At 43.8% G+C, this 11,280-nt stretch overlaps 1 protein-coding gene across 2 annotated transcripts in view; it reads left to right on the forward strand.

The window, feature by feature from the left end:
* RAB4A (RAB4A, member RAS oncogene family) overlaps positions 1 to 9,950 on the forward strand; it is a 49,786-nt gene extending 39,836 nt beyond the window's left edge. Inside the window, exon 8 of one of the 2 annotated variants that reach the window (XM_061161521.1) lies at positions 6,041 to 9,950. The gene's annotated coding sequence lies outside the window, so the exon portion shown is untranslated. Of the gene's footprint in view, positions 1 to 1,319; positions 2,461 to 6,040 lie in introns of those variants that run through there. The other variant, XM_061161520.1, reaches the window with a different exon arrangement.
* The last annotated feature ends 1,330 nt before the right edge of the window (positions 9,951 to 11,280 follow it).

Raw genomic sequence — 11,280 nt, forward strand, 5'->3', positions numbered from 1 at the left:
GAAATTCTCGTTCATTGCTGGTAAGAGTACAAAATGGTGCAGCTACTTTGGAAGACAGTTTGACATTTTCTTATAAAACTAAGCATACTCTTACTATATAATCCAGCATTCTCACTGCTTGGTATGTACACAAAGTAGTTGAAAACTTATGTCCACACAAATGCCCACACACGGATGTTTATAGCAGCATTGTTCACAATGGCCAAAACTTGCAAACAAACGGGATGTACTTCCAAAGGCAAATGGGTTAACTATGGTCCATCCAGACCATGGAATATCATTCAGCACTGGAAAGGAATGAGCTATCAAGCCATGAAAAGACTTATAATGCATATAACTAAATGAAAGAAGAACCTTCAATGCATATAACTAAGTAAAAGAAGCCAGTCGGGCTACATGCTGCCTGATTACAACTGTGTGACATTCTGAAAAAGGCAAACTATGGGGACAGTGAAAAGATTGGGGATGAGGGGGATGAGGGATGAATATATGTCTTCTTGTATTTGTCCAAACCCATAGAATCTACAAAAGTGAACTGTGGTTTAACTATGGGTTTGGGTGATTGTTATGTGTCAGTGTAAGTTCATCAACTATAACAAATGTTATATGTTGATGTTGGGGTGTATGATGTATGGGGATGTTGATAATGGGGGAAGCTGTATATGTGTGAGAGTTGGGGGTGTTTGGGAACTGTATATAATTTTTTCCTCCTCAGTTTTATTGGGAACCTAAAACTGCACCAAAAAAATTAAATCTTAAGAAAAAAACCCAAAGCAACCACTGAAACAACACAACAAAGAGTTTTGGCAAATTTAAGTCAACATGGGAATTAAAATGGAATAAACACATAATTAAATAATCTGAAAGAAGACAGAAAAAGAAGGAAAAGGACATAGGACAAATGGGGAAAATATGAAACAAAATGCTAGAGTAAACCTTCCCAATTAAAAAAAAATTAGATATTCTGCTTGAAATAATTTGTAGGAAATCCTTATGCTCTTGCTCAGAAAGAAAGGAAAGTTGATGGGAATGATTTGGGTTAGAGACTCTTCTGCCTTCATGTCAGTGACGAGTCTTTCTTGGGTTAGTTGAAGTTTAATCGAATGTGCCTCTCGCTAAGGCTCGTTTATAAAATTTGCAAATTGAGATTTTTAACTTTCTAAAGCTTCCTCTTTTTTATGTATAGTCAACATTATCTAATAGGCATAAGTAAGTTTAAATAAAAGTTGGAAGTATGCACTGGTTCCCTTTGTGACTTTAAGCTATGTTTGGACATTTATAATTATGCATATTTCTAAATCGTTCTTAATATTTTTTAGGTATTCGTACAGTGGTATTTGGGACACAATTATTGAAGCTTGAAGAAGGTTTTTTTAACCACCATTTTTTTCTACTTTATATGGAAGTAGATCTTTGTGCAAAAAATAATAATAATAATTTGGGATGTTATGCAAACTAGTAGATGTGGCACAGCAAACTGTATAATAAATCCAGTTCGAAGGACGAGACCGTTAAATGTATACATGTATGTAAAAGTGTTCTGTTCCATATTCACCCTTTCACTCTGGTTTGGATCCTGGCTGTGTACTATATATATGCTCGTCCAGCGCATCTCCACAGCATGGTATCTGATGTATGTATGATAGAGCACTGCACTAAATGCAGTCTAATACTTTATTTTTTTTTAATTGTCTGAACTAAAATCTGTTCATTGTGAGGTGTGCTTTGATCATTATGTTGGTTATATTGCACAGTTGGTTATGTTTGTGACCTGATATTCAGAGATTCTGGCATTGATGGCCGATGCAATACTTGTTAATTCCATTTACCACAGTCCACAAGGTATTACATGAGCCACACTGGAAATACTAGATCAGAATTTACTCACATACTGAAATAAATCGGTAAATGAAATTTTCTCATGAACTTTATACTGTCTAGCACTCTGATTTTAAAGCATCTTCATCAGATCAGTTCAGGAAGTAGAGCTGAGCACCTGATGTGTTTCAGGCACTAAGGATGCTGGTACTTTTCACCAAACTTCCTAGGCAACGGATGCTACTCTTAGCATTGGTCAGTGCAATAGCTGAACCAGGGCTGTTTACCAGGTCTCAGTTTGCTGATCCATCTGGTCTTGCTGTTAGAAAACACATTTTTGCTACTGTGCTTTTTCAGTATTATAGCATCACTGCCTCCTTTTTAGTCTTTTATTGTTTTGCATTCATTTTAAGGACACCCACTAAAGTTAATATTAAAGGGACACCTGTAAGAAATTTCTGTACACTTTTGCTGAATACTTACATGCCTTACAACAGTTATCAAGTTGACATGTTTTTAATTCACATGAGTTAATGTGTATTGTATTACAAAGACTTGTTCTAATATTTTAAAATGTTTATGCAAAAATATATAATAGAACTTTTCTTTAAAGCTAAAATACAGTACTATTTAAAACTGAAAGGTTTAAGTAGCGTTCTTCACCTTACATGTGTTCTTCCACTGTGACTTTTAGCTCAGACTGGTAAATTTGATCACCTTTAAGTCAGAAGCTGCCTACTGCTTCTGTTGTTTTGTTTTAACCAATAGAACACAGCAGCACTACAAACTCTGGAAGAGACTTGGATAAAAATATCAAGTAACTGTTTTAGATATTTTAATTTTGCTTCTTTATATTTTGAATATTTGATTTTGAAAAGTCAGAATATGAAGCAAATTCTCAGACTGATCTGCTTCTTAGACCTCACTGGAAGAATGTTTCATTTAGTGTCTTGTTAACAGTGGGTTTGCAAGCTGCTCATTTTGGAACAGCTTTATGCATGGGGTAGGAGCATGTCTGTTTGACCACATCAGTTTATGCAAAAGCAAAATTTTTTAAAAATAAGATAAATGTTGGTTTATAAGTGAGCCTGTTAATTTAAACCCCAGGTATTGCATATAATTCCACATACCTTGACCAATAAAATTTGCTGGAGAACCAAACCATGGTGGTTCTTAATAAAGGCCTCTAGGAAAAAAGGAAGAGGAGAGAACATTTGGTATTTGGTCCCTGGAGTGTTTTCTACCACCAGCCAATCCTCTGATTCTTCTGACACCAGATGGTTCTGTTCTGACATTGTCTACCTGGAAATGGCATCAGATCGCACAAGTTAAAGCCTGAGTCAACACCTACCACCACCCAAACCAACACATTTTAGACTCCAGTCACAGGTCCAGGGTGTCAACTCTGCTTTTCACCAACCGGCCCTAAACCTGAGGTACCTGTGACCCACTCCTTGGGTTTGATTAATTTCTAGAGCAGCTCACAGAACTCAAAACAGTTTCCTTATGAGCTTCTGGTGTATGCTAAGTCGCTTCAGTCGTGTCTGACTCTTTGCCACCCCATGGACTGTAGCCCACCAGGCTCCTCTGTCCATGGGATTCTTTAGGCAAGAATACTGGAGTGGGTTGCCATGCCCTCCTCCAGGGGAATCTTCCCAACCCAGAGATCAAACCCATGGCTCCTGCATTGCAGGCGGATTCTTTACCGTTAAGCCACTGGGGAAGCCCATGAGATGACTGGTTTGTTACAGAAGGTACCTATGAACACCAGACGAGGAGGCACATAGGAAGGGTCCCGAGCACAAGAGCCTCTGTCCCCATGGAGTTTGGGGTGCCCCACCCTCCTGGCTCATGGCTGTGTTCCTGTTCATCAACCAAAAGGCTCCTCATATCTTGTTGTTTAAGATTTTTTCTAGATCTTAATCTCTAGCACCCCCTTCTCTGAAGTCAGTGGGTGGAGCTAAACTTCCTTAGATCTTTCTGGTGACCAGCTGACCCTGAACCTCTCTAGGGTGACCCTGAAGTCATTTCATTGGCATAAACTGTGCTCAAAAGGGACCCCTAAAACTCAGGAAATTCTTAATCTTTTAGGAGCTTTGTGTCAGGAACCAGAGATAAAGACCAAATATATCTAATAGTGAATGTTATTAAATGTGTCCATTTCCCACAATTTGTTAAGTTTGCAGGATGCCCTTAATTTACATTTCTAGAAAAGCATTTTCTCAGTCTTCCTAGAAGATTCTACACTCCATTTAGACTTGAGATTTTAATTTATTTTTTCACAGTTCCAGCATCTAAGTGAAAATGAAAACATTACAAATTGGGGTACTGTAATGGTTTTATTGAAAACATAATAATTGTGACTTATGTAAGAGTTCTTGAAATCTTAAGAACATTGATTCCTAACAGATCAATATTATTCAGAATGAAGAAAATGCTAAAATTAGTCATCTAGATGATTTGCATTTCATACTGTGACACGGTAGATGGTACTTTATTTTCTGTCAAATTTGTCCTGTTTTTTTGCTTTTTTTCCAGAGGGGAAGGTTAGCCTTTAAAACACCTGTACATTTTAAATAATTTTTTGTCCTAGTTATAAAGTGATTTTACTAATCAATTGAAAACAGTCCAGGTTTGTCCCAGTTGTCATTTGGTTGCTTCCTGATTATGTTTACTTCTTTAAGGAGTTGTTTTTAGAAATTTTTAGAGGGATTTATTTGAGAGCAGCCAACTGCCAGGTTCAGGAAGAACAAATAAGCTGTCAGCCATCACCCTCTGAAGGTAGAAACTAAGTGCTAGAAAATAATGTGATCAGGGAGTCTTTTTTCTTTAAAAATAGAATATATGTTGTTTCCTTTTTTTTATTTTGAGGATTTTTGAACATACACAAGTACGAAGAAAATAGCATATAGAACCACTACATCAGCTAGTTTCCACAACTGTCTATTCATTATGCCAATCTTGCTTTATCTACTTTTGCCTCACTTTGTTTACACGGTAGTATTTGGAAACATCCAAAACCTCTGTCATTTCACCCAAAAATAGTTCAGCATACATCTCAACAAGAATATATTTTTTAAATTTTTTCTTGTTGACATACCATTGGGAACTTCAGAGGAGATACTATTACAAGTCAAGAATGGTTATGGTTTTTTTTCCTGGGAATTATATAAAGTTGTTTTTCTGGATGTACTGAAGAAGCATGATACACATCCTTTATCCAGCATTACTAGAGGTGACTTCCCAGCATGTGGCTGACTGTCCTGGAAGTTCTGTCTCCGAGCCCGGAGGACAGTGTACCTTCAGGAGGGAGGGGGCAGCCAGCCTGCAGCCACAGCCAGTGCAGCCTCAGACGCGGGAGCCTTTGTCGGGCTGGCTGTTAGGACGCTCTCAGTATCACCCCTGCCACTGTCGTAACGCAAGGCCCTCTTAATTGATCCTCAGTGTGTCCCCATGAGGGAATGTACCGGACTTGATGCACACATCTATGGAACTTAACGCTAACCAAGTGTGACGTGGTTGAGTCTGCAGTAATGTCAGCTTGCTCCTTCACGCTAAAGGATGGGTGTTGTCCTTCACCTGTAGGAACTGGATGAAAAGTAGCCTGTGCTCTGAAAGCCCCCTTCTCTGATTTCTTGATGTCATGTGTAAATTTCATTTGAAAGGAAAACTAGCATTTGAAGGAAAATTTTAAGAAAAAATGCTAAATTTCTGAAAATGTCACATTCCAAAATACCATAGAAATAATTGGATTCGTTAAATATTTATGGGCCAGCTAACCCTGTATGAGAGTAAAAATGCTGATTTCTGTATGTTGGGTGGGGAGCCCTCAAATCATTTTACACTGGTTAGGAAATTTTGTGATATGATTATTTCTGGGTAAGTCTACAACATCAGAAAAGTCATCATATTGGTTTCTGTGGTCATAAACATTGGTCATAGGCCCTCATGCTGTGCCTGTTTCCTGGGGAAAATGGTGCTTTTATAGGACACTCGTGTTTGTCTGAACGCCCCTTGATTTCTCATCACCTCTGTGCCTTTGTATGGACTGTGTTTTGTTATCCTCACCTATACTGCACGCTGCTGTTTGTCCAGGTCTTTCAGGCTGAAGCCCCCTGTCCTGACAGGTGCAGCTGGGTGCTGTCCCCAGCCCCAACCCCTGACGCCTGGAGACACACTGCTCCAGTTTCTGTCCTGACCTTTCCTTTGCTCTTGGTCACAGGGATCCGGGTACCGTCTTTGTCTTCTCTGCTGGGCTGAGATGTCCTTTGAAAAGGGTGCCTTCTGTGTGCCCCGGGCCTGGCACATAGAAGGGACTGAAGTGCTTGTGAAAAGAACAGATGATCAGAGTTCGGTTTGTTCCCAAGTCCTTCTAAAGTACATGGACATCAAGCCTATCCACTGCAAGGTGCCTGTTTTACAAAGTCCCCTAAAAAGTGGTCATATGATCCCACTCAGTCCCTTCCTTCCTGGGAGGGAGCCTCTTAACTCCTAGAGCTCATTTTCAATTGACATCACCGAGATGGTGAAGTAGGAGGCCCCAGCCGCTATCCCCCCACCCACCCGCCCAAAGACCAACAACTAGCTATCTGCAAAGATAAACAGCTCTGAGAGAGCTCAAGAGTCTACTTAAGAAAATTCAGCAACTCAGTGGTACATAAACCTGAGAATAATGACACAGAAATGGAAGGAAAAAGAGCTTCATTTTGTCTGCAGTCTCCCATCCCCTAGGCAGGCTCTGCTCAGCCCCAAGAGGAACCTCCCAGACTAGGAAGAGTTCCCCACCCCAGGAAAGGGCGTGGGCCTGACCAGCTTCTCCAGCCTTTTGGGGCATCACACAAAGGACCTGTTGAGTTTATCCCACTCAGAGACCAGCAAAGCTGAGACAGAAGAGTGTCAGCCATGCAGCTGTTAACAACTCTGGTTCCCAGTGCCCTGGTCCACAGGCCTCTGCAGCTTTCCCCATGGGAATTCCAATCCCCAGCCATCTGCTACCTGCTCCCCACCCTCCCCCGGCCCCACCCGAGCCCAGGATCTGGACTGGCAGCCTACCCAGACCTCTGAAGCTACACGGTGCCAGATACCAGCCTAGGCCCCTGAGGTTGACCCCCCCTGCTAGATGCACACTTGTGACCTGCCCCTTCCACCCGTGTACCTGCACACGCCCAGGCTGATCCCCATCGCCAGCTTCCACTGCTGGGTACATGCCTGTGGGAAGACGCTGCAGCCCTGGGGGAGCACACCACCTGCCTGACGGGCCCACACTTGGCCCAGACCCTTGCTACCGGCTCTGTTCCCCACCACCGTGTGTGTGTCTACAGCCAGCCCCTGCCACTACACGTGCACCTGCAGCGGGCCTCCCCAGCCAGATGTGTGTGTGCCTCGAGCTCCCGGTCGTCACTGCTTCCTGCCCTGATCAGCGGGCCTCCCCAGCCAGATGTGTGTGTGCCTCGAGCTCCCGGTCGTCACTGCTTCCTGCCCTGATCAGCGGGCCTCCCCAGCCAGATGTGTGCGTGCCTCGAGCTCCTGGTCGTCACTGCTTCCTGCCCTGATCCCTAGATGCTGAACCTGGAGGTGCCGCTGGGGAACCCGCCAGCCCTTGCAGACACTGCAGACCCCCCACAGTGCTTGTCAGGAACCACACAGTTGATGCTGTGACCTTCCATGACCTGAGTCAATGACACAGTATCCCTCCCACCCAGACATACGCCTGCACTTGACACCCTGTACCACTGGGCCTGGGTCACAGCATGTTCCAGCACATCCCCACCTAAGGTGAAGGTCTTATACCAAAGTCAGCTCATAAAGTTTGGGTGAGGTAACTGCATACACACCTATGCAAGACTTCAGGGATCACAGAGAATCAGGGAGTCATGAGACCAGCAAAGGAACATGGTAGACTTCCAGCAACTCTCCCTAAAGAAATGGGGATACATGAGTTGCCCAACAAAGAACTCAAAATAATTGTTCTAAAAATGCTCAGAGAGCTACAGAAGAACATAGATAAAACAGTTAACAAAATCATGAAAGCAAGAACAAAATGAGAAGTTTAATAGCATAAAGAAGAACCAAACAAATTTTGGAGCTGAAGAGTACAATGACTGAACTGAAGAACTTAATACAGAGCTTCAACAACAGACTAGATCAAGCAGAAGAAAGAATCGGTGAGCTTGAAGACAGAGCATTTGAAATTAACCAAACAGAAGGGGGTGGGGGAAGGATGAAGAGAAATGAAAAGCTTACAGGACTTCTGAGACACCATTAAGAAACAGTCTGCACATCAGTGGAGCCCCAGGAGAAGAAGAGGGGGAGGGAGGGCAGGAAGCTTGTTTGAATAAATGATGACTGAGAACTTCCCAAACCTGGGTAGGCATTGGGACATCCAAGTTTCAGTCTGAAACACTCTTCTCCAAGACACATTTTTAACAAAACTGTCTAAAATCATAACTCCCAGAGCAGCCTCTTCATTTGTGACTGTTGGCTTCAGTGCATAGTTATCCAGTTGTTTACATTCTAGGTCAACAGCCTTACTGTTTAATTTGGATCAGTATTTCTTGGAAACACTATCTGTACACTCTTAGTTGGCCTCTTGCCTGTGGGCAAGCAGTTGTCCAGGATGCTGTGTCTGCGCTGACCTGTACATGAGGCTGTGAGGGGCAGCTGAGGACGTAATTGTCAATAAATGTCTGCTTGCAGGCCTAGACCCACTTAGCTATCCAAGACTTGCAGGATGGGTCATCAATGCTTGGGGTGAAATGTGTGAAACCTCTCAATTTTGTTAACACACACTCTGTTACAGTTGACAAGTCCTTGTGTTGAAGCAGAAGCCAGAGCTATAAAAACGAACTGCTGCTCTTTCAAAGCAGTAGTAGAGGAATGGCAAATAGTAGTTTCCCTACTCTAATTTTAAGATAAAATGGTTTCACCTGAAGCTTTTAAATTTGTTTTTCTATTTAGGTTGTTTATACCTGTTTTTAGCTGATTTTTCCAATGCTAGTCCTACCTGACCTGTGAGAAGTCTACTTTTGCACTTGGAGAAATTCAGTACCCAAGTGCTGCTTTTGTTGTTCACTGTGTCTCTGATCAAGGTATAGGATTTCGTGCCCACTTTTCTTTTCTTCCTTAAAAAAAAACAAAAAACAACAACAACAAAAAAACCAGTTTATTGAGAAATTATGGGAGAATTTTTAGTTTAACACTCATTTTTCATATTGTCATTTGAAATGTCTTTAACTGAGACCTCAAGGGGCATGGCACTTTTTACACTTTAAAAGTGTTCTCACATGTAACATCTGATCGAACCTTCAAAACAGCCCTTTGCAGTGGCACAGAACAGAAGTAGGCCCATTTCACAGCCCAAGTGCCTGAGATGCGGAGACAGGGGCCACCACCCCGAGGACGTGGACGGCAGGTCCAGGGGAAGCCCTGGGCTCCCCTGGGCGGCACTGTCAGACAGAGCACTGGGTTTTCTGTTGACTGGAATCTTCTTTTTTTCCTTCAAAATTGATGGCAATTTCAAACACATGTTTATTGGAATTTCAAGAGCCATAAAACATTCTTTTTTAATAATTAATTTATTAGTTTTAATTGGAGGATAATTACAATGTTGTGATGGTTTTTGCAATACATCAGCATGATACAACAGGTATACATCAGTCGCCCCCCCATCCTGATCCCCTCTCCCACGTCCCTCCACACCCTAACTGGTAAGAGCATTTTCCATGTTTAAAATGCCTTTAGTGCTAAGCCATTCGAGGTGGGAAACAAGTTGAAGCCATGCTTTAAAGAGAAGTTTGCAAGTTTGATAACTTATTTTATTGTCCTTGCCTTCAACACATTGAAAATACCATCAATTGAAAATGCACGACTGAAAATGCATGCCGACTGGTTTTCAGAACGCTTGTGACAATGTTCTTGTGTTTTGTGGTGAAAGCTATATCGCGGTTGCTGTGGGTCAGATGTTACTCTAACGGTGAGGCCCTGCCTGAGGGCCTGTGCTGTGGCCATGGCCTTCCCGGCCTGGGGGTGGTCTCTGCCTCACAGCCCTCCCCGCTGCATGCACTGTGTGTGGTTACTGTGGCCGCACCCCTGTGCTGTCTGCCAATAAAGTCCTGCCACCGGTCCTCATCTGAGCTGCCTCTCTTCTCTGCTTATTTAACTTGGTCCTTGAGCAAGAATAGAAGAAAAATGTCTCTACGCACTTATTTTTACTTGATTTGTAACCACCTGATTGTTCTACTCTGGCCTTCCTTTTTTAATTTCCAAGAGTAATGTTGGCTTTAAACACTGGCGGGTGACTTCAGACTTTTACCCAGTTCAGTTACATTTTGGGATCCGTGTATCGACCTCAACTTTAGGCCAAGTCTGCTGTTTGTCCTCGGGGACGTCCCAGGGGGTGGTGTCTCACTCATTGTCAGCTATTCTCATGGGGGGACCTCACACCAGCAGAGTGCTTGACCGGGTGTGGGTACAAGTCTAGTTCATAGAAAACACCGTTGAAGGCACAGCCAGCAGTGTTGGGCGGGAACCATCCCCGAGAGACCAGGCGCAGTGCCCAGCGCGGGGCCCCAGCAAGGTGGGGTGTTAAAGGGGGCTCTTGGCAGGAAGCAGGCATTCGGTCCCAACCCCCAGGGTTCCTCTCAAGGGGCAGAAGGCAGCATAGAGACAGAAGACTCTCCCTCTGCCCCATTCTTGTGAAGTCCTCGGTGATCTCAGGCCACAGTCAGCACCTAGTTCATAAACCCAGTGAAGGATGGATTAACAGCCGTGACACTTGTCACGAGTGCTTGTGCGCTTAGATGCTCACGGTGTCTTTGCGACCCCACGGACTGCAGCCCACCAGGCTCCTCTGTCCATGGGGTTCTCCAGGCAAGAATGCTGGAGTGGGTTGCCATTCTCTCTCCAGGGGATCTTCCTGACCCAGGGATTGAACCTGGGCCCGCTGCCTTGCAGGTGGATTCTGTACCATCTGAGCCACCAGGGATGCCTAGTTGTCACAAGTAGTCACTCTTAGCAAGTTCGATCTACCTCTCATAGTCAACATGGCCAATGTTTTGGCTTTAAATTGAAGCCACATTCACACCAAGATCCTAGGCAACAGGCATAGTGTCCCCTCCCCACAGGCCACCAGGTTTCCTGCCCCTGTGCAGATGTGAGCAGAGGAGATCTGCTGGACCTTCCTGATGCTGAAGACACCCCGCACTTCCCTTTCTTCATTGCATCCCCTGTAGGTAGCTCCTGATGGGCGGAAGTGGGTAGCATGTGAATGCGCCCCCTTCTGCTTGGGACGCTGCATTGTCGTCAGCTCCCTGGGCCAAGGAATCTGCCCGCGTATGGATGTGGGGGGAGCCTGGGAGTGGGGTTGCCCCTCAAAGATGTGCTCATCTTTAAGGGCCATAAAGCCAAACTGCCCTCCAGAGAGCTTGTGCCAGCCTACCCTACCACTAATAGTGCGGGAGTGCT

This window comes from Dama dama, chromosome 15 (assembly GCF_033118175.1).
Source record: "Dama dama isolate Ldn47 chromosome 15, ASM3311817v1, whole genome shotgun sequence".
Taxonomy (NCBI): domain Eukaryota; kingdom Metazoa; phylum Chordata; class Mammalia; order Artiodactyla; family Cervidae; genus Dama; species Dama dama.